Below are 22,640 nucleotides of genomic sequence, written 5' to 3'. Positions count from 1 at the left end.
GGTCTAATATTAATATAGTTTACAGCTGGGGGCATCAATCCCTACTCAGTACCAGCCTTCTTAGTCATTCCAAATAACAGGGTAAGGGAACCTCATAGAGATAAATTACTTTCCCACCACAAAACGGTATAATGGCTCTGTGCGATGCGGCTAGAGGATTGGAAACAAAAATGTCAGAAATGCTTATCTCATCCTAAAGGTCCGTCTTACCGATGGCCAGTGTTTCACAATTTCTGCTGCATCAGGGTGTAGACTCTCCACTTGGACCTTTACAACAGCATCCGCTTAGAACCGAAAGGCACAGGCGGAATAAAAATCTCTAATGTAATGTAATAAAAAATGACGTCTCTTTGCTTACTTGTTTCCAATCCTCTAGTCACATCACACAGAGCCATTATACCGTTTTGTGGTGGGAGAGGTTTTATTTATGCCTATGAGGCTCCTTACCCTGTATGCCTACCACCCATAAAAAAATTATAGGGTGGAGGTGGGCATCTGAGGTTTTTTTCCTCCCCATTTATAGTGGTGCATTGGCGTATGTGCATGTAGTCATTACAATAATTATCATCATAATTTAGATGATTCATGTGGTAGCCATGTTCATTATTACATAATAGAAGAGTTTTTTTGTATATCTAAACTCTACCAGCCCTCCCAGGAGAGATGCCTAAATGTCTCCTTTTTCTTAATCTCTCACAAACCAGCGGACCAGCAATTATCATTGGAAATATATGAACAATTTCAGCACACTGAGTATGGTTTCTGATAATATCCCTTCACTTGGTCATTGCATGCAGTAATCACTATAGTACAGCTCTCAATCCTGTCTGTGTGTGAAAGCTGAGGCAAATTAGGGGGAAGGCGGCCAGGGAAGAGGAGAGAATTTTATAAGAAATATGGTTTCTAATTTCAATCATTTCAAGAAGTGCCTGAATGAGAAATTGGTTTTTGGGCTCTCTCAAAGAGATTATGCCATATGTTTGCATACAGATGCTATCTTACTGATTGGTAAAGTTTACAGATAAATCTCAAATTCAAGAATTGCAGGCCCTGAAAGATTCTTTTGTGGAATTTTTCTTTTCATCGTTTTCCCTTCCTGGTTCAAACCAACCTAATTCAAGGGGGGTGGAGGACAGGTGGGCCATAATTGTGTTTCCCCATTACTTGCGTAGTTTATAGAATACTACATTACGCATTTATTTAGTATTTATTTACCACTTATAGCCCTAATTGATTTAAACTAAACTAAACAAAACCTTAAGTTTGTATACCGCATCATTTCCATAAAGATAGAGCTCAACACGGTTTACAGGTAGTTCAATAAATGAGGGTAGGACATAATAAGAAATTAGAGGTTATAAAGAGGATAGTTAGCTTTACATTTTAAATAGATAGCTTTACGTTTTGGAGAAAAGCCAGGTTTTCAGATGCTTTTAGAATAATTGGAATGAGCCTAGGTTCCGCAGCGGGGCAGGGAGGGAATTTGAAGAAAAGGGATTTCCCTAATTTACCTGCATACGTGACACCTTTTAATGAGGGGAAAGATAGTTTGAGTATGTGGGCAGATCTGGTAGTGTCAGGTCTCGAATAATTCCATGATAGTGGGATTAGGGGAGGAAGAATGCCATGCAGGATCTTGAAAATTAGGCAGGTACATTTAAAGTGAATCCTAGAAATCACCGGAATCCAGTGAAGTTTTGACAGAAGTGGGGAAACATGATCGAATTTGCTTTTTGCGAAGATCAACCTAGCCGCAGTGTTCTAGATCCACTGAAGTCTTTGAAGATTTTTCTTGGTTAGACTTAGATAGATGGAATTACAATTTACATTTTCATTCAGGTACTTAAGCATTTTTCCCTATCTGCCCTGGTGGTCTCACGCTCTACCTAATTTTAATACCTAGGGCAATGGGGTATTAAGTGACTTGCCCAGGGTCACAAGCAAAAGTGAGGGATTTGAACCCACAACCACAGGGTGCTGAGGATGTAGTTCTAACTACTACACCACACTTAGACACTACACCACACCTAGTGTCTTGGCACACCTAGACACTCCAACTTATGTTCCCATTGACATGGCATGGCGAAAGCGCACACCCCTAAATACCTACTTATGCTAGTACAGTAAAATCTTGGATTGCAAGTAACTTGGTGTGCGAGTGTTTTGCAAGATGAGCAAAATGTTTTGTTAAATTTTAACTTGATAAACGAGTGATGTCTTATAGTCAAATATATTTTATTGAGCAAACAAAACAGCAACAAATCAGAGGTAACAAATACAAAGCAGCTCAACAAGTTTGAAAATAACATCCCCTCCCCACCCCAAACCATCCCAGACAACCCCCCCCCCCCTACCCCGGTCCTCCATCCAAATATATAGTACCAAGAATACAACAAAAAGAGGTATGCCATTTTATACAAAGTGAGTCACAAAACAAAATCAACAATTAAGCACCCGGCTGCGAGCCAAAGGGGTCAATGTTGTCCAAAAAGGTTCCCAGGTACTCTGAAAGATGCGGCCTGGGAGAGAAGAAAGATCCGTCACGTCCCTCCTTTCCCACAGTAGGAGAATAATCATACGGCAACGCCAAAGAGAATAATCCGGAGCCTCAGCCTCAAGCCATTTTAGCAAAATGCATTTCAAAGCAATCAGGATAGTCCACTTGAGAAAAGCTGCAGCTCCCTTCGTCCGAGGGAAGTAGTGAGGAACAGTTCCAAATAAGAGCAAGGGGGAACGTCGAATAGTAATGTTCCAAATACGCTCCACAAAAACAAAAATTGCAGTCCAGAAGGTTTGAACATTGGGGCAAGACCAGAACATGTGTCCCAAGCCCGCTTCCGGAGCCTGACAGCGAGGACAAGCAGCAGTCTCACAGAAGTGTGACAAATAGGCCCTCTTAGGAGAAATATACAAACGAAAAATCAACTTAAAATGTTGTTCCCAAAAGGTGGTGTATTTACGAAAGGCAGGAAGTCGATGGACAGCCTACAAAAGAACATCAGTGGGCATCTCAACAGCAAGGTCACGAGACCAAGCATCTCGTTTAGAATGGTCAAATAAAGGGGACTCATCCTTCAAATGGCGATGATGGAACTTAAGGGGGAACCAATGGTAAAAGCCATAGACAATGTATCCTGGCAGGAGGCTGTTAAAGAATTAGAGGGCAGGGAAGAAATGTAATGATGCACTTGCATGTAAGCAAAATAATCTTGTTGTGGAAGATCAAATTCTTCTCGCAGCCGAGCGAAGGATTTAGGGTTCCCATCATCATCAACCAAGTGAAGTAAATAATGAATGCCCTTCATTCCCCATCGAGTAAAACTCAGCCCATCTATCCCAGATAAAAAGGAACTATTAAAGCGGATAGGAAGGAAGGGAGAGACAGAAGCAGAAAGAGCGTGATATTACAAGTGATGTCTTATAATACAAGCACATATATGTCTCGGCATGTCATCACAACTGAGCCAAAGACACTGCAAGGTTTTGCAATACAAGTACACACTGTATCCGCACATCACAACTGAGCCGATAGTTCTTCTTTCTCTGACGTGGGAGTGTAGTGACTGTTTAAAATGTACTACAGTACAGTATTTTCTATTAAAGTTTTTGGGATGTGGAATGAATAGTCTTGAGTTTCCATTATTTTTTATGGGGAAATTCGCTTTGATATACGAGTGCTTTGGATTACAAGTATGTTTCCAGAACAAATTATGTTTGCAAACCAAGCTTTTACTGTATTCTATTACAGAATCTTGGCACCCAGATGACAGTACACTTCCCCCTCCCCGTTCGCGGTTTCGGCAATCGCGATTTCACATATTCGCGATTTTTTGGGGAGGGGAAAAAAAGAAAAAAACCCACAGTTTAGCTTCCCCCTGGCGTCCCGGCCTTATCTGGTGGTCTAGCGGGCTTTCGGGGCAGGAGCGATCTTCCTACACTCCTGCCCCATGTAGATCGCCAATAGGAAATGGCTGTGGGGAGTTCCCGTCGTAGTCTCGAGAGACTGCGGGAATTCATGGCAGCTATTTCCTATTGGCGATCTACACAGGGCAAGAGCGTAGGAAGATCGCTCCTGCCCCGAAAGCCCGCTAGACCACCAGGTAAGGCCAGGATGCCTGGGGGAAGGCAGGAGGGATGCGGGGGTGGGTCAGAGCCGGACCAGAAGATATTCGCGGTATTTCACCATTCGCAGTCTGGCTCTGCCCCTATCCCCCGTGAATCCGGAGGGAGAAGTGTAACAAAATTGATGCTCGGAGAATGGCATTAGGCTACCCAGACTGAGAATGCTGATTTATAGAATTACCCAGTTTATGAAAAATTTGACAAAGATTCTTTACTTGGCTATTTCCTCTATGTCTTTGTATAGAAATGAAATTTATTTTTGCATATATCATCTCTTATGTTTGTCCTTTTCCTCCACCCCCCCTTGGTGCAATTAAGGGAAATTGATTTGATTTGCCTTTTGCATGCTCCAAATTTATTTGCTGTCTTTTTCATGTAATGTATTGCTTATTTTTGTTTGTATATTTAGGGCTCCTTTTACTAAGGTGCGCTAGTGTTTTTAGCGCATGCAGGATTTTAGCGCGTGCTAAACCCGTGCTACGCTTCTAGAACTAACGCTAGCTCAGTGCTGGCATAAAGGTCTAGTGCGCGCAGCTATTGAGCGTGCGCTATTCCGCGTGTTAAAGCCCTAATGCACCTTTGTAAAAGGAGCCCTTAGTTTTGGAGGCCTATGAGGAATCTAAAAGACGCTAGGGAGAACACACAGGCAGGAGAGCGGAGTGAGAGCTGTATGTTGTGTAGGGCTGCATTAGCTAAAGGTTTTCTCACCAGTCATGTTTCTCTTAGCTCCCGCTCCAATCTTCTGCACCACCCAATTCTGGCTCCCAAGCAGAATCAAGCTCTGGTTGTAACCACAACCCCTTTGCAGCACAGCCTTGTCATTGCCAACTGAAACTGTTTTTATTGGTTTATGTATTTTATGTTATCAGTATACACTTCTCCCTTGTCATTCGCGGGGGATAAGGGCAGAGCTGGACCGCGAATGTCGAAAAACCGCGATTATCCGGCTCTGACCCTCCCCCACCTCCCTGCTGCCTTCCCGGCCTTACCTGGTGGTCTAGAGGGCTTTCGGGGCAGGAGCGATCTTCCTACACTCCTGCCACGTGCAGATCGCCATCAGGAAATGGCTGTAGGGAGTTCCCAACGTAGTTTCGAGAGACTACGGGAACTCCCAGCAGCCATTTCCTCATGGCGATCTGCACGGAGCAGGAGCGTAGAAAGATCGCTCCTGCCCCGAAAGCCCTCTAGACCACCAGGTAAGGCCGGGAAGGCGGCAGGGAGGAAAAAAAGATGGATTTTTGTTACATTTTTTTTTATTTTCCCCCTCCCAAGAAAAGAAAATCGCGAATGGGGAGGAGGAAGTGTACCTTGAAGTTTCCAGTTCATCAACTCCACTTTACCGGCTTTGGTTTGTTGCTGTTTTGCTTTGCAAGAATCATTTTTATCACAGCTAGCCTATCAATATGTTTAGATGCCTGCTCCTTTATTCTAAATATGTTTTAATTGTAGTTTTTATGTGCACATTTTACACATTATATGGTCCTCTTTTAGTTGTACTCCCTATGTTTCTTTTACATATATGATCTTTATTATTTTGGTTTGAACAATTGCATTTAATTTTGATTTGGTTTAAATTGTGCTCTTTTTTTATTTTTCAATCATTCTACTTTGTTGTTGTTTTATAGTTCTACTAACCCCTGATACAGCCCTTAGGGGCAAATTCTATAAGAAACGCCCCAAAGGTTAGGCCGCCGAAATAAGCACCGTTCAGCGCGAGTCAAATAAAATTGGGTGCTGTTTAGTGAATCACGCTGAGCGGCACCTATTTTGGAGGCGCCCAATAAATAGGTCAGCTCTAGGCACAATTAAAAGTTAGGCGGACGTGCGAGCGCTTAAGCACACTTAATAATAATAATAATAATAATAACAATTTATATACCGCAGGACCGTGAAGTTCTATGCGGTTTACAATGATTAAAAGATGGCACAACTTGAGTGGAATAAACAGAGTTAAGAGTAGAGAGCTGCACGGGAACGGGGATGACGGGAATCCCGCGGGACCCGCGGGGATCCCGCGGGTTCCCCCTTTGGGTCACGGGGATCCCATGGGGACGCCCCCTAGGGTCGCGGGGATCCCGTGGGGACGCCTCCGAGGGTCGCGGGGTTCCTGCGGGGTTGGATCGCAGCGGGGTTGGTCGAGCCGCGAGGGTAGTCTCCTTCTCCTTACCTGCCCTGTCGCAGCACACAGCCGAACGGAAATCTTCCCGATGTCAGCGCTGACGTCGGAGGGAGGGCTTAAGCAAAGCCCTCCCTTCCTCCGACGTCAGCGCTGACATCAGGAAGACTTCCGGTCGGCTGTGTGCGGCAGGGCAGGTAGGGAGAAGGCAATGGCGAACGAAAGAGGGGGGAGGGGGCGGTCCGCCCCGAAGAATGTGCACAGCCGGTCAGGTCCCCCGATCGACCGACAACAGGCCCGGCCGACAAATCTCCCTGCCCTGTAGCCTCAAATCTAAATTACCTCTTACAGCAGCTTCACTACTCCAGCTGCTGTAAGAAGGTAATTTAGATTCGCGGCTACAGGACAGGGAGATTTGTCCGACCGGGCCTGTTCTGTTGTCGGTCGGGTGCAAAAGCGCCACAAAGGTGGAGGCAGGGAGGGAGGAAAGGTGGAGTGGAGAAGAAAAGACGCTTAAGGGGGGAGAGGCCACTGAAAGCACTGGGGAAGACAAAGGGGTGGAAAAGAACGCTGAAAGGACATGGGGTAAACGGGAGATGAGGGGGGGGGAAGGACCCTGAAAGCACTGGGGAAGACAAAGGGGTGGAGAATGCCACTGAAAGGACATGGGGAAAACAGGGGTGGAGAAGGCCGCTGAAAGGACATGGGGTAAACGGGAGGAAGGGGGGGGAAGGACCCTGAAAGCACTGGGGAAGACAAAGGGGTGGAGAATGCCACTGAAAGGACATGGGGAAGACAGAGGGGGGAGAAGGCCGCTGAAAGGACATGGGGAAGGCAGAGAGGGGAGAAGGATGCTGCCTGACAGGACATGGGGAAGATGGTGGGGGAGAAGGACACTGAAAGGAAATGGGGAAGAGGGAATGGGAAGAAGACGCTGGCAGGGAAGAAGACAGAGGTGCCAGACTATGGGGGGACCGGAGGGAAAAAGATGGGTGCCAGACCAATTTGGGAGGGGGGAGAAAGGGAGAGGCACAGTAATAGAGCAAATGGAAGACACAGAGAGAAGAGAGGCAGTGGATGGAAGGAATTGAATGAGAACATGAAGAAAGCAGAAACCAGGCAATAAAGGTAGGAAAAAAATTATTATTATTATTTTTTTTTTTTTGCTTAAGGATAAAGTAGTATATTAGTTGTGTTGATAAAAATTTATAAACATTAGAGGCTCTGGTAGAAACCCGTTTATAAAGTATGTATTCTTCCCAATTAATATTTCCAAATTAATAAAGTCTTTTTGCTTATTTTTAAATGGGTTTCTACCAGAGCCTTTAATTCAGTAGCATAATTAAATGAAATAACTATTTCTGTAGTTTATAGGGACAGGTGGGGACGTAGGGGATTCCTCGTGGGGACGGGCGGGGACGGGTGGGGACGGAGGGATTCCTCGCGGGGACGGGTGGGGACGGGTGGGAGTCCTCACGGGGACGGGTGGGGACGGGTGGGACTTTGGCGGGGACGGGTGGGATTTCTGTCCCCGCGCAACTCTCTAGTTAAGAGCTAGTGATTAACAGGTATAGATTTGTGTCAGGTCAAAAGCGCACCGGGACAAAGGCGCGCGCAGACAACTGAGCGCAATGCGGAGGTGCGCGCCAAAGAAAATGTTTTAAAGGGCTTCGACGGGGTGTGTGTGTGGGGGAATCTCCCCACTTTACTTTATACAGATTGCGCTGCGTTGTAGGGGCGTTGGGGGGGGTTTGGGGGGTTGTAACCCCCCACATTTTACTGAAAACTTCACTTTTTTCCTAAAAAACAGGGAAACAGTTAAGTTTCCAGTATAATGAGGGCGGTTACAACCCCCCACAACGCCGCCGCGATCTGTATTAAGTAAAGTGGGGGGGGGGTTCCCCAACAAACCCCCCGTTGGAGCCCCTATAAACACTCTTTTTCTTCGGCGCGCGCTTCCTTCTTCGCTCAGTTGTCGGCGCGCGCCTTTGTCTTCGGCGGTTTTGTCTATGAACCGTATAGATTAACAGTTCTTTTGGAGTAAGAATTGTACAGGTCAACAAGGCACCTAACATAAAGCCACGCCCACGCCTATCAAGCATAGCACCTATTTTTTTGAAGGCTGCCTAAAATTTATAGAGGCGCCTTGTTACAGAATCGCTCTTTCTTGATAGGCGCCAAAGGTTCAATTATTGCTGATTAAAAAGCTTACTTGAGCTTGTTATTCTATTTAGATAGGTGCTTATTTAGTTGGGCACCTCCAAAATAGGTGCCTAACATTAGGCGCCAATTACAGAATTTGGGCCTTAGTGTGGCTGTCGGGTTTTTATATGTGTTTTATGTCTGCATTACAGTAAACCGTCCTTGGTTACTATATTTTGACTGAGCTGCTGTTTTGATTTCCACATAACATATGCATCTTTGACACTGAGGTTCTTTTAGGGCTCCTTTTACTAAACCGCGATAGCGTTTTTAGCGCGCGCTGAATTGCTGTGCGCGCTAAACCCGTACTACGCGGCTAACTGCTATCGCACTTAGTAAAAGGAGCCCTTTATTTGTGAAATTTCTTGCTTCTGCTTAGGCCTCCTTATTTTACTTTTATTTGTGTGTGTTTTTTTTAATTTTGTGATGTGCTTTGTTCTGATTATATCTGTACTATTTCTTTCATTATTATGGGTAAAATAGTGTGCTTGCTGTATTCATCTTAAAGATAGTAAATATAAATAAAAGAAGACATTTCCTATTGAAATTAACAAATGGAAAACGTTGGAGAGCTCAAAGGAGAACTAAAAACTCTTATTTGTTCAAGCATATGAAGGGATTTAGGGCTAGATTCACTAAGCCCACCGATTGTGTTTGCGATCGTGTACTGACCCGATTTGCTAACTTCGTGGTCGATCATCCTCTGATCCAATCTGCACATGCAAATGAAGGGAAACGGCATACAAAGTAGGAAGGGCCTCGATTCACTAAACAAATGCTGGCACACCGACTGGGCTGGCTGACCCAAAAACAAGCAACTGCTGAGCATGTGCAAAAACCCTACTCTCTGCCCCAACTCTCCTGCTCTTGCCGCCCCGACTCCATGTTTTTAACCGACGGGTTTAAAGCAGGGCTGCACTAAGGCATGTTCTGTTAAGTTCCAGAACACGTCGCAGCGCAGCCCCGCTTTAAACCCCCGGGTTAAAGCCACGGGCTCACGAAAAAGTAAAGTTTCCAGCTCTGTTAAAAAAAAATTCCAGCTCTTCCTTGCACGGATAGCAAGCGCAGACCATCTACAGGCAAAGAAGATGGTCTATGCATGCATCAGGATCGCTCTCTAGCAATCCATGCTGTCAGTTGGGGGGCATGCCTCTGATTGCCCCCATTTGCATGAGGATGCGTTGTGGATCAGTCGGCCTGCCATGGATCGCCCACGGATTGGATAGGATCGGAAGGTTAGTGAATCTAGGCCTTAGTAATGAAGATTTTTATGGTGGAACTGTGGAGACTGTAAATAATGCTGATAAGCCTGATTAATGTGAGTTAAATCAGAGTTGGTGGTAGATTTTTTTTTGAGGAGTGGTGTGATTATGTTATTTTTAATTGTTTGTTTTATGTGTTGCATTTTTATCATGTTTGTTCGATTTTATTATGTATGTAATTATTTGTACTCTGCCTAGAACTTGTAGCGATAGTGCAGAATAGATATTTGTTTAATAAATATATATTTTTAAAGATATATTTTTATTGTACTAAATTCATTTTTTGACTAGCTTTTGAAGGCTTAGGTGAAGAAGAAGGTTCTAGCCTTTGAAAGATTTGTCAAATAAAGGGATCCTTTTACTAAGGTGCTCTAGAACAGTGGTTCCCAACCCTGTCCTGGAGGACCACCAGGCCAATCGAGTTTTCAGGCTAGCCCTAATGAATATGCATGAGAGAGATTTGCATATAATGGAAGTGACAGATATGCAAATCTGCTCCATGCATATTCATTAGGACGATCCTGAAAACCCGATTGGCCTGGTGGTCCTCCAGGACAGGGTTGGGAACCACTGCTCTAGAAGATTTAGTGTGCGCTAAATGCTAAAGCGTCCATTATATTCTGTGGACGCGTTAGCGTTTAGTACGCACAGAATCAGCTAGCGTGCCTTAGTAGAAGAGGGGGAAAAGAGATCTTTATCTGTTTTATTTTTTGTGTCTGTTTTCATTATTATAAAATATGATGAATATAACCTACTATTTAAAATGTATAGATTAATCACATTTGGCAGGTTGCAGGTAGCAGTAGCTTCTCACATGGAAATTACAGCTTTTTTGAAGGGACAAAGAACATTATGATGGTGACTCATAATCTTTCGATGATAAACATATTCCTCGTCACATATTGGCAGAATATTCTAGTATTTTACAAAACATTTGACACAATTGTCTCTGTTTAAATTTCAGATTACTGTGACCGCCATGGTTAAGGACTAAAGGCTCATTTATTTAATCGATAGGTGAGTTTATTGAACAATTGGCTTAAATTGTTTTTATAACATGCTCATTTTTGTGAACAGCAGTGCTGCACTTATAGCTTTGCACATAAAAATTCAAAGCTAATAATTTCTTGTTGCTAATTTTGTTCAGACCAAGGCAGTAAAAAGATTGAATGCAACCCTCCCAGTCAATCAACTATGCTATGTTTATTTTTTCGATGTTGATAACGAGAACATTGCCTGTGGCCACACCTTTTCCAAATGCAAATTTTCTCTAAAGATTACAGTATCAGGAGCACTCTGACATTTTGACTGCAGAAATATTAATGGAATGGGACCCCCGGTACCAATGATTCAGTCATCTGTCAGCCTGATAAATGGATTAGTGAAAGAGGTGTTCCATTGGGGCACTGTAGCCCAGAGGGCTTCTAACTAATTATATTTAAGTTGTTTAGTACTGCTGGGAAGCAGCATCCAAGCAACCACTGAAAGCTTTGGTGCAGTATGCATCATTAGACTGCGTGTTCAGAAACTCATTACCCTTTCATGTTTTGTACTGGATGGATTCTAGGAAGCTGGCATAACAGAGAGAGAGAGGAAATCAATACATGAGCAGGCATTTTAGCTAGCCTCTGATCCATTTCCTGGTTCAGCAGCTCCTGGCTCTGTAATGTTTTCTGCACTACAAGAGCCAACAGCAAATATTTTAACTAAATCTCAGTTCAGATCTGTTTTTAAGGAGACACCATTCCTTGTTAAAGCAGGTTAAGCTTGACAACATCTAATGCAAGCCAAGATTATACGTAATGATATGAAACCAAAGAATGTAGAAAGATATCAAAGAACCAGCAATTAGTGCTATTTTTTAATTATTCTTTTTTAAAATTATTATTATTTTGGGGAAGGCATGGGGCTTGCTTTTATGTTTGTGATTTACCACTCTAAGTAACACCTCTGTGGCCTTGCTGTTTTAGGGAAGAGATGAACTGCAAAGAAGCCATTTTAGCTGAAATGAACGTATAAGTACTGTAGTTGTGTAAGCACTTTTATTACCTCTAAGAATGATTGAAGTAATTAGATTGGCGTACTTTTAAGGCAACAGTAGGAGCATAAAATATAAGAGCAGATAAGAAATCTAAAACACATCTAATCTTTTCAAGTTACTTCCGGGTTCAACGTAGGCCATGGCAGACTGACAGTTTCAGTTTTTATATCTGCAAGATGCATGGTGGAGCATGGGAGTTTTCAAACTACTTGTCCTGGTGCAAGGTCTACAGTCATAACCTTGTATCAGATTTTCAAAGAGAAAATATGCATGTGCTTTCCCTATGAAAATTATCATTGACATTTCTCTTCCTTTGTCTCCTCCCCCATCCTCAAATGTAGATGAGCTGAAGTTTCTGCTCAGGCCCTCCTCCTCTTAATACCAGTCTGGTAGACCTCCTTGGCCCTAGATCTCTTTCAGGAACCATCACTGCATAAATTTATGAAAAGCTAGTCTAGACTTTCCCCGTTGGGCAGGCTTTTGAGACGACTACACAGGTCTTTTTTTTTTTTTTATTCATGCATTTCCTGAATGAATATAGCTGTTTACTTGTTTTAATTTTTGCTTTACTAATTGTATATGGTTTGTTTTTAGAAATAGGTCCCCTTTACGAAGGCTTTATTAAAATCACAGGTTAATAATCCGCATAAAAATATCTAGTACTCAAGGCGTTGGGGGATATGGACCCAACATGGTCTGTGTTTTGACAATACTGTCTTCATCAGGGGTCTGAACTAAGATGTAACTCTGCGCAAGTGGGGTTTGGACTGTTGTATTACAAATTGTTTGCTCTAATAAAATTCACTGAAACCTCATGTTCTGTTTCTGGTGACTTTAATTGTGTTTTCCCAAAGATGGTCACATGGATAAGGGAAGAGTGCAAGAGAAAGTGGGAGATGAGAGGTAGTGATAGGCAGAGATGGCCTGTGGGGAGGAATTGAGAGCTTAGAAATGATAGACGGACTGGTTATTTAATTTATTTTTAAAAATATAGCCTATGATTCACAGTTCTAGATGGAGTACAATAAACATACATAAAAACAATTAAAACATAGAATCAGGATCAAGATAGTCATATCTATCATGTCATGTCAATCTCCTTTTATCAGTCATCTGATAAACACATCATCATTTATACTTAGCTGGTACCGAATGCATGATAGAACAAATATCTCTTCACCTTCTTCCTAAAGAGAGAAAGAAGGCCATGAAGGCAAGGAAAATGATAGGAAAATATAAAATTAGAAAAAATTTGTTATAAAGAGAAAAAAATACAGGACAGGACTATCTGGTATATTCAGCAGTACTTAACAGGAAGTCTAGCACCACGAGCTCTTGTTTTTAAGGAACCAGTGTTTTTTTTTTAACATCCCTTTCTAAACTCACTTTAGTCACTGCAGCAACAATGAGCTGTGGGCCATGCACAAGGATGTGAAAGAGTCTATGGATTAGAGATTCTATGTTTCCTTAAATCCAGCTCATCTTAACAAGGCCATAGGTTGACCAGAGGCAAGGGTGGGCCCAGAAAAGGAGCATCATAATTTAGGTCCAGAAGGGAGTTTCCAGGAAGTTCCTATCTGGAACGCTAAGGAGTCAGCATGCGTATACATCTGTTTTGAGCCTGCAAGCTAAGCCAGGCACATTTTTTGTTGATATAAATAGTTTTTCTTTTGTTCTGAACTTGGACTCTGCTGGTATTATGTAGGCCCCAGACCTAGGGTTACCAGATTATGCATCTGGAAAAAGAGGACAGACACATGGCCCACCTCGTTCTGCCCCCAGCCCTGCCCCATTCCTCCAGCAAGCCTCGTCTCTTCGGGTTGAGGTTGAATATAGATTGACCAAAGTGGTCACAGAGGGAACAGTGGAAAAACATTCGGAGCCAAAACATTGCTTCACTAATCCTGAGTACCAACATCAGTACCTCGAGATGTCTGAACGCTTAGAAGATTCTGTTCTGAAAGGTATGCAGGCATCTTCCAGCAAGATGGTATCACCGCACTCAAGCAATGGTCGAACACGCTCTAATGTATCCGAGCTGAAAGGCATGAAGCCAAAGAAAAGGAAATTCATTTAGTCAGGGTTGGAAGAACTGCAGAAATCTGTAAGTTCTGATGATGGAAGTGAATCTGATGATGCTGAGGGGTCAAGTTGTTCAGAAGAAGTGGAATGCTCCAGAAGTCATGCTCAAAATGAGGGGGAGATTAAGGGGAATTGTTAGCCTAAGTTAGAACGCCTGTCAAGAGAGTCAAAAGAAGCAGAAGCTTTACTATGACCAGGCCATGCGCAGGAGAATTCTGCAATCAGGGGAGAAAGTGCTTGTTCTGATACCCAATGCTTCCCACAAATTTACAGCATGATGGAGGGGACCCAGTGAACATAAGAACATAAGCAATGCCTCCACTGGGTCAGACTCGAGGTCCATCGCGCCCAGCAGTCCGCTCACGCGGCGGCCCAAACAGGTCCAGGACCTGTGCAGTAATCCTCTATCTATACCCCTCTATCCCCTTTTCCAGCAGGAAATTGTCCAATCCTTTCTTAAACCCCAGTACCGTACTCTGCCATATTACGTCCTCTGGAAGCGCATTCCAAGTGTCCACCACACGTTGGGTAAAGAAGAACTTCCTAGCATTCGTTTTGAATCTTTCCCCTTTCAACTTTTCCGAATGCCCTCTTGTTCTTTTATTTTTTGAAAGTATGAAGAATCTGTCCCTCTCTACTCTCTCTATGCCCTTCATGATCTTGTAAGTCTCTATCATATCCCCTCTAAGTCTCCTCTTCTCCAGGGAAAAGAGACCCAGTTTCTCCAATCTCTCAGCATATGAAAGGTTTTCCATCCCTCTTATCAGACGTGTTGCTCTCCTCTGAACGCTCTTGAGTAACGCCATATCCTTCTTAAGGTACGGCGACCAATATTGGACGCAGTACTCCAGATGCGGACGCACCATCGCCCGATACAACGGCAGGATAACTTCTTTCGTTCTGGTTGTAATACCCTTCTTGATTATACCTAGCATTCTATTCGCTCTCTTAGCGGCCGCTGCGCACTGTGCCATCGGCTTCATTGTCATGTCCACCATTACCCCCAAGTCCCTTTCTTGGGTACTCTCATTCAATAACATCCCTCTCATCGTATAGTTGTACCTCGAGTTTCTGCTTCCCACATTTAATACTTTACATTTTTCAACGTTGAACTTAATCTGCCATCTCATCGCCCATTCTCCTAGTTTGTTCAAGTCCCTTTGCAATTCTTCGCAGTCCTCTTTAGTCCGAGCTCCACTAAATAATTTTGTGTCGTCCGCAAATTTTATTATCTCGCACTTCGTCCCTGTTTCTAGATCATTTATAAATATATTAAATTAAATAGCAGCGGTCCAAGCACCGAGCCCTGCGGAACACCACTCGTGACCCTTCTCCAGTCTGAGTAGTGGCCCTTCACTCCTACCCTCTGTTTCCTACCCGCCAACCAGTTTCTGATCCATCTATGTACGTCTCCTTCCACCCCATGGTTCTATAACAAGCTAGGGGGGCTTTGCTGCATTATTAAGTAGCATAAGGCTTGTATTTAGAATGTACTTAATTGAGTTAAGATGGTTTCCAAATGGTTTCAGGTCATGAAAGACAGATTGAGCCAGTCCAGGTTTTTCCTTCCCTTGCTTAACTGAGCAAGCATTCATGCAGATTGCTTGATGTTCTAGTTAATTATGTATATAAGCATAATTCCCACGTCATCAAGTTGTCTCCTTTCCAAATAGCTGAAGAAAGTAAAAGTGAAAAGTGGTCTCTAGCTCATAAACGTATCTCTCTGGGGAGGGGAACCAAAGAACTCGCCCTGTCTTGATACAGATTCTTTATATTTCAAAGTCTTTTTACTACCGTCAATCAAAGATGTATGGCCTGCCACTGGAAACACAAACCATTTGTACTCTAACCAAATTAGGAGGATTAAGATTCCCATAAAAATGGAAGGAAACTCCAAAACACAACAGGTGAAATAATGAATTATGCTCAGTTCAGGGATTTTAAGCCTAATCTGTGTCCCAGCATGCACATTCATTCTATGGCAGGTATTTACCGTATTTCTGTCCAGTAACCTCACATGGCAGTATAGTACTCTTATGTTTGAATAAATAAATAAATTGTTACCGAATCTCAAAGCAGAGAAACTTAGCATGGGAAGAAACAGAACCTTTCCTATTCAAAGACGCCTTACTAATGACTAACTGAATTCACAAGCTTTAGAATTAATGGATATGTGCTTTTTCAGATTGAGAAATCTTTTGTCTAGATTTGGATATACATACAGATTTTGTGTAATTTTCCTTGGGGGAGCGGGTGGAAAAAAAAAAGAGAAGAGAATATGAATCTTGGAGAGGGTGGCATTAATCATGGTTGGAGATGGTGATTGTATATCAGTGTAAGTGGCTCCAATTCAAGTTAAGGAACCCTCCCCCTCTTCCCTCTCCTCCCTGGTAAATTCCCCTCCCAAAGCCTCCACTCTGGTAATCTCTTCCTCCTCAAAATACCAACCAAGAATACAAATCCCTAAAATGTAATGTAATCTTATTTGTAACTTATTTGTAATATTACCTAGAAATGTCCAGTCATTTTACTATCCAATTTGCAAGTTCTCCTGGAAATTATCCAGCTATCTTACCTCTTTTGTAACCAAAAAACAATTGTAACGTTACTGGAAATGTCCAGTTAGCTCTTTTGTAATCTACCTTGAACTGCAAGGTATAGGCGGAATAGAAGTCACTAATGTAATGTAATGTTAATGAGGAGCGGGGTGGTGAAGAGAGGCCTGAGCATTTACAAATGAATGAGGGGTTAAATTCTACCCCAGTGTATCTCAAACTGTGTGCTATGACACAGTGGTGTACCATGAGAGATTCCAGAATTTTACTTTATTTTTAAAAATTCCCTTCATAAGTATACACTAGAATAGCTGACGTACATTGCATATGTTATGCGTAAAACTCTATCAATGTTATGATACAACTTCCCAGACAAGCATCATTCTTTGATGTAATCAGTCCTTGAAAACGAACAGCAAGTAATTTTATTTTTATTTTTTTATGCAGTAGTTATCCTAACTCGAGCACAAAGCAATCAAAGCTTTGTTACCGTTTAGATATTCTTACCTTTGCAAACTTGGATTTTCAGCTCTGACAGAAATTAAATTGAAAAAAAGAGAACAACTGCAGATGGTGGATGATGAAATGCGTGTTTGCTTGTCGACTATCGAGCTGCATTTTGAGTTCATTTGCATTCAAAGACAAGCACATCCATTGCATTCATTAGCAATTCTATTCCATCTACTTTAGTTTCACCGTTGTTACATAGCTTAAAGATCTTTAAATAAATAACTCTCAAATTTAAATATGTGTTGGTTTTGCAATTTTATAATTTCAATTACGGTAAAATATGCCACAAAAAACATTTGCTTCGTTTAGTGTGCCAGAACTAAAAGAAAGTTTGAGAGACGCTGTTCTAACCCCTAACTGGATTCCACATTAAATTTTTCTTTTTTCTTCGCTGTGGATTTTTTTTGTTCAAAATGCCCATTGTTGATGCCATGTCTGTCTGTCCTTATTAGTCTGCCTTTCTGTGAGTGGATTTAGCTGAAATTTGCTAGCAGAGTCTTTTACAGAGATGCTAACAATCCTGCTAAATTTTGGTCACATGTGCTGAGAGAACAGGACCATCCCTTATTTGGCAAGAAGAGGGGAACTGTGGCCTAAAACAAAGACTATGAAACCTTTCACTTTGTGCAGTGCTCGAATGGGGCAATTCTACAACCGGGTGCCTCCATTTAGGTGTCTAGGGGCATGCAGTAGGAAACCATTCTTTAATAGAACCTGGGCATCCCTCACTCAGAGGGTGGTGGACACCTGGAATGCACTTCCAGAGGTTGTGATAGGACAGAGTACACTAAGGGGCTTCAAAGAAGGATTGGACAAATTCCTGAAGGATACAGGGATTGAGGGATACAGATAAAGGTAGGGACAGCTTATGAAAAGGGTAAGGATAAAGGGGATACAAGGGTGTAGACAAGGATCTCCTTAAAGGTCATGGACCTGGTGGGCCACCGTGGGAGCGGACCGCTGGGCGCGATGGACCTCTTGGTCTGACCCAGCGGAGGCAACTTCTTATGTTCTTAATGCAAGCGTAACCCAGTATCAGCACCTAACATTTACTTGCCCATAGTTACATCAACCAAGGACTCGGTGAAAGTAAAGGCAAAGATACATATAACTTATTGTATTCTGCAAATTAGATACGTAATTGGGAGCTCTGCTCATATCCCACCCATGCTGAGCCTCCTTGAAAATGCACGGTATGTAAATTTAGTAGATATTTGCAGGAAAATGCTTAGGCACCTGGCTTTTACAGTTGCTCTTTATGTGTACCCTTCTCCAATTTGCATTTAATTGTTAATGTTGATAGGGAATTGAGTTCTTGTAGCAGATGACCAAGAATAGAAAATTACCCGCTACCTCTATAAATGGTCACCCGTCCAGGATAGAGTAATATGGGAAACTTATACCAATGCTGTCCCTGTCCCTGTTTAGAATAAATGTTAGTGATGATGAATGTTTGTGAACCCTGCCTCCACTGTATGCAAATGTATTTCTTGTATATTGATATTGATTGTAGGTGTCTGAAAACCAGGATCAAATGGTCCTTGAGAACCAGGTTAAGAACCACTGTTCTAGCCCTTCTCCTTTCTTACAAGGAAGCCCCTCCTCCTTTTCCTACTTATCATTCTTTTATTTTTTTTATTATTATTTATTTTTATTTAAACAAATTATCAAGAATAAACTTCTTGTACAGAATATGATTAAGACATCATTGATATAAACCAAAGGAAAAATAATAATTAGATGCAAAATTATTCACTTAATCATTTTAAAGTCCCAAATATAGAGATCTAAGATGCAATCATGAGTGAGAAAACAAAATAAAGAAAAAAGATAATGTCTAATTACCAATTACCTACTTATCATTTCTATAGCTCTGCTAGAAGTATATAGCGCTGTACATTAAAACATTCAAGAGACAATCCCTGCTCAGTGGAGCTTACAATCTAATCAAACACTATACCTACAGGTAGAATCTGCTTACAGCAATCTGAAATAGAAACTTAAAAACTTCCAAAAATGGAAATTCCAGCATCTCATAAAGTATTTATTGACTACCCACAGACTTCGCTTTATGTTAAGCTTACAATAGCAATAACTAGGCTCAGCATAAACATGAACTTTTATTTTGCAAGGCTTATTTGTAATTTAATTTGACATTTATATTTTGCACCTTAAAAAGGTTTCTAGGTGGCCATACAAAGCTGTGAAGGCCGAATAAAATGATATAAACAAAGCTAAAATGGGCTAAAAACTGCTAAACATAGTCCTAACAGCAGTAAATCCATAGCTTTAAAAGAACATTTATGATGGCATTTAAATTGAGCCTCAGAGCTGCTGGAACTGTTCATAAGCTGGTGAGCGCATCAGCATGGTAGTTTCCACATTTCTTGGATAATTCTGCTGCCAGCAGTAGAAGCATGATGCCAATAGTTGAAAATCCAAGTCAGGCTCCTACCTTTGCAAAATCAAAATCTTCATTTACTGTGTCTCTCTGGTCATATTCATATCTTTTGATTTGAAAAATGTTGAACCTGCTATGGATGACATCACAAATCTGAGAATCTACTGTGCTGTATATAAGTGGTGTTGGAGACGTGAAGGTGATCATTTTAGAAGCCCTATTCATGTTTGACATGCATAAGCCACCATTTATATGTATGTATTGTTTGTTTGCATATGGAAAAAGGAGCATAGTCGATATGTTTTGAATGGGACTAGAGTTGGGGGTGAAAAGATACATGTGCATTGCCCATTTCAGAAGAGGAAGGCATGTTTATTTCCACTAATATCAGCATTAGGATTTACTTAGATTGCCTGATAGAAAAAACTATACATTGCCCTGAACCTTTTCCAACTTAGGGCAGTATGAAGTCTGTTCAAAAAGTTCCAAGATTGATTTTATAAAAATGTATTAAATAATCTTACAACTTATTCCATTGGGTCCCCTTCAAAGTACTCCCCTTCTCTACCTATACACTTTTCCTAATGTCGTTTCCACTTCTGGAAACAGTCCAGAAACACATCTTCAGGAATCGCCAGATGTTGCTGCATCTAATTTTACTTTATGTCCTCAATGGTGTCGAGTCGCTTTCTTTTCAACATGGATTTAAGTTTAGGAAACAAGAAATCAACAGGGGCCAAGTCAGGAGAGTAAGGTGGCTGGGGAAGAACTGTCATCGCATTTTTTGCGGTTGTTCTTCTGGTTCTCGGTCATCAACCGTAGAACAAATTTTGCCATAATGTGAGACATTCCCAACTTCTCTGTCAGAATGTTGATGGAGATGTTGCTTTCCTCTGCCAATTCTCTAAAAGTTAATTGCCGAGTAGCACTCACAAGAACCCTCACTTAATCAACATGATCATCATCAGTTGATGTTGATGGTCTTCCAGTTTGTGAAATCATCTTCCACTGATACATGACCACTTTTGAAGCATGAATACCTTCCAAAATACCTTCCATGATTCATGACATGTTCCCCATAAGCCACTTTCAACATTTCATAAGTTTCTGCATTGGTCTTACCCAATGTAGTGCTGCTCATTGAGGTCGCACATGATGAAAATTAGCTGATCATGAAAACACACTTTCACAACTGCTGAAGCTCGGAGATGAAAACAGATATCAACAAATGGAAAAAAGGAGGTTACTCTTGAGGTTTCAAGCTACTCAACACCATTTAACGCATCTGAAAAGAACTTCCCATTGGCGTGCAATTCATACTGTCCTGGAACTTTTTGAACAGACCTCATAAATCAAATACCAGTAAACATAAACATCTGCTCCTGAAGACATCTAAGTTATAGGAAATTGCTCATTTTGTCCAGCATTCCACTGGAGGGAATGGGGCAGTCACCATTTTAATCTCCCCATATTTTTGACTTCTTCCACCAAGCAATACTTGCAAATGGTATCTGGCAATGTGACAGCTTGGTGAAACAGATGTATAGGTTTCTAAAACGCCTGTGTTTCGGCTCACAGATGTGTATGTTGCTGTGTTGATCCTACTGATATTGTGAAATGGATGCTCCCACCTCAAATAACTGGTGCACAGATATCCGTTCCTGTGTTGACAGACCAATTCTAAAATGCTAATGGAAACTGACATGTTCTGATCTGGACATTTCAATTCTGATTTGTGCTTCCTTTCTAAAATCTGTCATCAACAGTCTGAGTTTGGTTAAAGCGCAGATGCTGGTAATAAATGTCCATATAAATAAATATCAACCTATATTCCATATGCATTTAAATAAAAACACATTCTGCATATCTTGACAATGAAAGTGTCCAAGAGAATACAATAAGAGTGAGCTATGAGGCCCTTTTTATTAAAGTGCGTATAATCTAGTCTTAATGCATTCTAATTGCGAGATTTTCCAACACTAAAAACAAATGTAACATGGCACTTTTTAAGGTTTTTTAGTTTAGTTTTGTTTTTGTGTTTTGATCATTTTTAAAATTTGCAAATCCTGGCTAATGTTGCTATAAGTGCACAAGTCCTGGAAAAAATTAATGTGGGAGCATTTGCCACCTCCAATTTAGAAAGAACTCTAACCCCTGGATTCTATATGCACCCAAAATTGGGATTCTATCAACACCCAAAATTGGACACTGATATTTGGGTGCTGATTCAAGATGTGCACCCAACTAAATTTGACTTACAAGCCAATTAGCACCAGTTTGAATTTTTGTGCATATCTTGCTAAGCATTGTTCTGTAAAAATGTGTGCCCAAATCCCATAGCACAAAGCGGATAAGGAGGTGTGGATAGGGGGCATTCCTAAAATTTGTGCAGTTTTACAGTATACCGGAGATGTGCACCCAAATTGGGCATTAGGAATTGCATGTTTCAGTAGGCATAAGTCCTAGCACCCAAATTGGCATTCTGTGCTATTCTTTAATTGGCATTCATCTTTGAGTGCTCATTATAGAATAGTATTGAATGTCTGCGCACCAATTACAAAATCTAGTTCTCATTGCTTCCATGTTTTTGTTTTTTTTAATCTTTATTAATTTTTCATTAAAAACCAATGCATTTAAATATACATATAATTAACTTCAAAATTGCATTTACATCAATCAAAGAAATACTGCAAAAACATTTCCCCCTCCCTCCTACCCCAATACAAGATCAAAAACAAAGGTCTCCTTTTACAAAGGTGCGCTAGCGTTTTTAGCGCATGCACCGGATTAGCATGCGCTACCCGAAAAACTGTTGCCTGCTCAAGAGGAGGCGGTAGCGGCTAGCATGCGTGGCATTTTAGTGCGCACTATTCCGCGTGTTAAGGCCCTAACGTACCTTTGTAAAAGGAGCCCAAAATGCATTATTTCAGACATATAATGAAAATCATATTGAACTTATTGAACAGTGATAACATCAAAATATAATACCCCCTCCGCCCACCCACCCACCCTCCCTGGATGTGTAAATCAAATAAGAAATCAGGAGAATAATCCAGCTAATCATTGTTAACAAAATTTGTCAATAGACTCCATGTTAATTTAAATAACTTATTATTACACAACAATTCTGAATTCATTTTCTCATATTTGTAGCATAAACATAAAGAGTCCACCAAAAGGAGAAATTAAGTCGCTCCCAGTTTTTCCAGTTTTTGGTAACTATTTGCATGGCTATCCCAGTCATAATGGAAAATAATCTACTTTTATACTTGTCTAAAGGAGGCTTAGGTGATAACAATGTACCAAAAATAACCACCTCATACGATAACAGAATCATAGACTCCAAAAT

General features: G+C 41.5%; 1 protein-coding gene across 3 annotated transcripts in view; it reads left to right on the top strand.

Moving 5' to 3' along the window:
• Positions 1 to 22,640, top strand: part of TBL1X (transducin beta like 1 X-linked) — a 499,699-nt gene that overhangs the window by 296,234 nt on the left and 180,825 nt on the right. For all 3 annotated transcript variants that reach the window (XM_033949446.1, XM_033949448.1, XM_033949447.1), the window contains one exon: positions 10,667 to 10,719. The gene's annotated coding sequence lies outside the window, so the exon portion shown is untranslated. The remainder of the gene's footprint in view (positions 1 to 10,666; positions 10,720 to 22,640) is intronic.

The sequence above is a fragment of the Geotrypetes seraphini genome, chromosome 6, assembly GCF_902459505.1.
Source record: "Geotrypetes seraphini chromosome 6, aGeoSer1.1, whole genome shotgun sequence".
Lineage (NCBI taxonomy): Eukaryota > Metazoa > Chordata > Amphibia > Gymnophiona > Dermophiidae > Geotrypetes > Geotrypetes seraphini.
Note: the sequence above shows the minus strand (reverse complement) of the source record. Positions and strands in the feature narration are given on the sequence as shown.